The sequence below is a fragment of the Herpailurus yagouaroundi genome, unplaced genomic scaffold (assembly GCF_014898765.1).
Source record: "Herpailurus yagouaroundi ecotype Mexico unplaced genomic scaffold, PumYag 182, whole genome shotgun sequence".
Taxonomy (NCBI): domain Eukaryota; kingdom Metazoa; phylum Chordata; class Mammalia; order Carnivora; family Felidae; genus Herpailurus; species Herpailurus yagouaroundi.
Window position 1 is genome coordinate 28191929 of NW_024412413.1, and position 5991 is coordinate 28197919.

Here is a 5991-nt window from a genome sequence, read left to right on the forward strand (position 1 = left end):
GTCGTCACAAATATTATTTCTGTGAAGGAATTCACGTTTCCTATGTTTTCTACAAGTCAATGTGTCAGGTTTTTTTTTCCAGTAATAATAACTTGAAGCCTTACATTCTGGACACTGTTCAGCCTTTTAGTGACACTATGTTGACTCGTCTCTAAAATAATCCTGAAGGTAGTTACCTATATCCCCATTTTTCAGATGAAAAATCTGAAGCTTGGTGTGAAGTCTAATACCTGGCCCAAAGGGGCACAGTTAGTAAGTGTCAGACCCGAGATTCAAACCCAAGGCTGGCTAGCACCAAGCCTTTATATTAACCGCTTTACTAAATTGCCTTTCCTTTTTCTATTTTTGTATTTTATTTGGGAGAAAGAGAGAAAGAGAGTGAGTAGGGGAGAGGGGCAGAGGGAGTGAGAATCTGAAGAATCATGCTGAGCATGGAGCTGGACACACAGGGCTCGATCCCACGACCCTGGGATCGTGACCTAAGCCAAAATGAAGACTTGATCACTCAACCTACGGAGCCGCCCAGGCACCCCCTGCTAAACTGCCTTTAAAAGACATGTACTGCCAGCTTACAAATTGTTGAAGAGGGAGAAAAAGAGAGAGAACATTTTTTTTTTTTTTTAAGAACAAGGAAAGAGAGAAAATAAAAAACAATTCTACTTGTGTGTAGCCTGCAGGTGATGGACGGGGAACTGGAGGGTGGCTGTTCAGAACTGTTAAAACCCGGAGAAGGGGCACCTGGGTGGCTGAGTCAGCTAAGCATCCAAATCTTGATTTTGGCTCAGGTCGTAATCTTACTGCCATGAGATCAAGCCTTGTGTCATGCTCAACGCTCGCACACAGCCTGCTTGGGATTCTCTCTCTCCCTCTCTCACTGCCCTGTTTGCCTGTGCTCTCTCTCTCTCTCTCTCTCTCTCTCTCAAAACAAACCAAAACCAAAAACCTGGGGAAGGAAGGCACTCAGGGCAGAGAACACCTGCTTTGCAGAGATCTAATGTAATACAAGAAAGCTTGTTATAGCGGGTGGACCTGTTTCCAAGAATGGTTACAGGCATTGCCATTTTTAAAAATTAGTTGTTGGGGCGCCTGGGTGGCTCAGTCGGTTAAGTGCCCGACTTCAGCCAGGTCACGATCTCGCGGTCCATGAGTTCGAGCCCCGCGTCGGGCTCTGGGCTGATGGCTCGGAGCCTGGAGCCTGCTTCCGATTCTGTGTCTCCCTCTCTCTCTGCCCCTCCCCCGTTCATGCTCTGTCTCTCTCTGTCTCAAAAATAAATAAACGTTAAAAAAAAAATTAAAAAAAAAATTAGTTGTTGAACTTGGTGTAAATTGTCTCTAATCACCAAGAAGTCACTGAGCTGATATATAATCCCCTTTATCAATCAGTGGTCATTAGTGATTTGGAGAAGATAGTGACTTCTCCCTTTTGGTAAGGGAAGCATCTCCTAACAAATAAAATTTCAGAAACTTTCTCTGGCCCTTTGAAAAGTGTAAGTACGAGAGGAAACAGAAACACAGAAGCCGATTTTCTCGTTTGCAGGCCCCCCATGGTGTGCTGAGACCGTAATATTTTACTCCCTGTCATGTATTTTACAAAATCTAAAATGAAAATCTGTGTAATTATAAACATTAGATACTAATTTAAAAATATCTGTTGGTTTCTGCTAGTTCATTAAAACTGATGATGACAATGAGTACTTGCCCTATGGTTACCTTATCGATAGATACTCTCTTTAGACCAGAGACTCGGGATTCAACAGCCTGTTATACAGGCACCAACACCACCAGGAAACCCCTCTCTGACCTGCACAGAGCTATTATTTTGTGTGTCCAAAAGATAACTGAGACGAAGAAAAAAAATTTTTAATGTTTATTTATTTATTTTGAGAGTGAGAGAGAGTGAGCAGGGGAGGGGCGGAGAGAGAGAGAATCCCAAGCAGGCTCCGTGCTGTGGGCACAGAGCCTGACCTGGGACTTGATCCCACGACACTGGGATCATGACCTGAGCCAAAACCAAGACTTGGAGGCTTAACCAACTGAGCCATCCGGGCATCCCCAGGCCTGAATTTCCAGAGCCACCATAGCTGAGAGTTGGCTAGCTGATTGGAACAGAATCCTGAGAAGCATGGGTGAAATCTCGGGGACCATGGTCACTGGACAATGAACACTCAGAAATCTACAGGAAATGTAATTTCATTTTACCTTTGAAGTTCATGTCGAGAAGATCATTCACATTTGTGACCATGGCACTGAGACATTTTTATAATTTCCCATAGCTTAAGGGGTTTTCATGGTGCATTAAGTATCTATGGTGTTTGAAACAGCATTACAACCTATTAAATCCATGACCCACAAAATAGAAAAGCTTGATAGGCACAAAAGAGTAATTCACAAGAATAGTTTTCTAGAAGATTATTTCTTTGTAAAAATGTATATATATATATATATATATATATATATATATATATATATATATATTTAGGTATTTGGGTCCTTGGGATCATTGGTAAGTAAACTCTAAAGGGAGAACAACTGCTCCTATCTAATTTCCTCTGTCACATGTTTTTGGCTTCTTATAGAAAATGTGTCTAGATGTGTCTGTAGCATTACATGCTCAAGACATTAGGAGTCACTGGTTTAGAATTCATGATTCTACTTACTTTCCATGCCAAAGTTTGACCACACCTGTATATCCAAATCCCAGAGGGAGACCTACTCACTGCAATAAAAATATCTTCAACCAGTGACTGCTTTAATTTACCTTGGCTTTGGTCTTACCAAATGACTCACCCAACACTTATAAAAACTCCCGTATTGAATAAATAAAATATAACTGAATCCCTAATTTGCAGGAACTAACTGAACTACTTACTAATCCTTACTCCCTTGGAGATAGAAGGACTGGCAACATTTTGTCCTTTGAAATGAAACTTTTTTTTTTTTTTTCTTTTTAATAGACCCTTGGAAAATCACCATTTGACTTCTGGACACTGTTTCAGACTTCAGTGTTAATTTTATTAAGCAGTATAATCAGAAAGTCACTTGAATCATCATGTAATAATTTTTGCTTCTGGATCTGAATAGTCATGGCTCTAAGGACTGAATGATCAAATAATCATTCCAACCAGGAGAGAATTAATCAACTCAGTGTTATTCAGACCCCAAAGTAATTCCTTTAGGGATTCTCGTTTTTAAAAATGTAATCTTAAAAAAAAAAACAAAAAAAACAAAAAAACCAAAAAGGGTAATAGGGATTTGGGGAGGTGTCTTACAACAGAGGTGTGTTGGTAACTTTGGAAACACAAAAGGAAGGAGAGGGACACATTTTATGGAATCTTATACCAAGCACACATAGTCTACAGGGTGAGGGTATATTTCCTAAATCTTCCAGGGCTTTACTATCCTCTTTAGCAAATTTGGACTAGTTATACTAACTGATCTCACCATATGTTATGGAGAATAATTTATATGTACTTTCAAGACAAAAAAAAAAGAAAGTAAAATGTTCAGGGTAGAAACCCAAATACCTCTGGTGTCATACGTAACACCATGCGGTAATAAAAGTACCCATTCTCCCTCTTTCTCAAGTTCTTCTACTTAGTATTATTTTTTCTAGTCTCAATGGTACTCATCTTCATTTACATGAAAACTCTCCTTCTTAGATTACAGTATCATATTCATTCAACAAACACTTGATGAGTACTTGATTTGTGCCCGTGTTGTACTGTAGACAGGATGAATGAAACATGGCTCAGCATTGAAGTTGCTCAAAGCTCAGTTGAGGAGATAGAGATATAAGCCAATAAGTATAATTGTGAAAAGTGTTGTAAGGGTAAAATGTATTAGAGGATCCCAGGGGAAAGAAGGTACTATTTGCGCCTCTCCCATCCTCTGTCATATACACTCTGTACAGTCTATCATCCTCACTACTCCTCAAACAAAACGTCAACAATGGCTCCCATGTTGCCAAATCTGGGTCATGCCTTCGTCCTCATCTTGCTCAACATGTTGGCAATATTTCACAGAGTTGTTCATTTCCTCCTTCTGGAAAGGCTTTCTTCACTTGGCCCCAGAGTAGTCACTCTTACTTCACTTCCTGTCTCACTGGTCACTCATTTTAAGTCTTCTTTGTGGCTCTTCTTCCTCTTCCCAACCTCCAAACGTTGGATTGTTCCAGAACTTAGTCCCTGACCTCTAGTCTCTTCTCACTTCTCCCTAACTGATTCTATCTGATTTCAGCTTTATGGCAGGTAACTCCCAGATAACTAGTCTATCCATATTATTTCCACTGAACTCAAAACCATTAATTCAACTGCCTATTTAATGTTACCACTTACAGATCTAATAAGCATCTTAAGAATAACATAACTTAAGGGGCACCTGGGTGGCTCAGTTGGTTGAGTGTCCGATTTTAGCTCAGGTCATGATCTCCTCTCATGGTCTGTGAGTTCGAGCCCCGTGTCGGGCTCTGTGCTGACAGCTCAGAGCCTGGAACCTGCTTCAGATTCTGTGTCTCCCTCTCTCTCTGACCCTCCCCCATTCATGTTCTGTCTCTCTCTGTCTCAAAAATAAAATAAGAAAATATTTAAAAACATTAAAAAAAAAAAAAAAGAATAACATAACTTAAATAAATCTTTGATATTCCCACCCGGTCTGTAATTCCTACAGTTTTTGCTATCTCAGTCCATCAGATTTCACCCTTCCAGTTGCTCAGGTTAAAATTCTTGGGTGTTATCCTTGAGTATTTCCTCCACACACTACCTTTCAGCTTTGCCTTCAAAATATATCCAGCATCTGACCACTCATACCATTGCTGCTATCATCCCCCTAAACAACATTTGTCCCCCGGATTATTGCAACAGCCTCCTTAGCGGTCTCTTAGCTTGCATTCCAACTTCCCTACACTTCATCTTACACGCGGCTATTGGAGAGATCCTATTAAAATAGAAGGCAGATGACAGCACCCTCTGCTCTCTACCTTTCAGTGGTTTCCATACTTATTTAGAATAAAAATCAAAGTCCTTTCCATGGCCTATAAGGCTTTAAACAACGTTGCCCACAGCTACGTTTCTGATCTCCTCCCTCACTCCTTCACTACACCACCCTGGCCCCCTTTCACTTCCTCCAGTATATCAAGAATGCTCTGCCTTGGGCACTTTGTACTTGGCACTCCCTCTGCCTGGAATGCTTACCACCCTGCCCCACCCCCCACCTCATCCACATTGATGGAGCTTATACTTTATTTTCATCTTTGTGCGCATATCACCTCATCAAAGTTACCTTCCTTGACCACTCTATTTAAAATAACATCCTCGTGCTCGCTTTGGCAGCACATGTACTACACTTGGAACAACACAGAGAAGATTAGCACTGCCCTGTGCAAAGATAACACGCAAATTCCCGAAGCCTTCCACATTTTCGTACGCCAAGCGAAATTCGTCAGTCAGAGAAAGACAAGTATCGTATGACTTCACTCATATGAGGACTTTAAGAGACAAAACAGATGAACCTAAGGGAAGGGAAGCAAAAATAATATAAAAACAGGGAGGGGGACAAAACAGAAGAGACCCTTAAATATGGAGAACAAACAGAGGGTTATTGGAGGGGGTGGGGAAGGGGGGATGGGCTAAATCAGTAAGGGGCTTAAGGAATCTACTCCTGAAATCATTGTGGCACGATATGCTAACTTGGATGTAAATGTAAAAAATAAATTAAATTTTAAAAATAACATCCTCACCCCTTACCGTGCCTGATTTTTCTTCATTGTAGTTCTACCTGCCTTGCATGCTTTTGTTTGCCACTGATTTACTATCTATTTGCTCCCACTAGAATCTGAATTCTATGCAGTAGAAAATGTTGTCTGTTTTCTCCCTGCTACATCTCTAGATCCCGGGACAGTCTCTGACACCTAATAGCGTTCCAATAAATGAATTTATTTGAGCTGGGGGTAAAGGACAAAAGCTCCAAGACAAAAGAAACCAGCACGTGCAAAGG

The 5991-nt window shown here is 40.8% G+C and overlaps 1 non-coding gene across 1 annotated transcript; it reads left to right on the forward strand.

Moving 5' to 3' along the window:
- The first annotated feature begins 5311 nt into the window (after positions 1–5311).
- Positions 5312–5417, forward strand: LOC121041182 (U6 spliceosomal RNA). Its single transcript, XR_005795607.1, has one exon. It is a non-coding gene; the product is annotated as a U6 spliceosomal RNA (small nuclear RNA).
- The last annotated feature ends 574 nt before the right edge of the window (positions 5418–5991 follow it).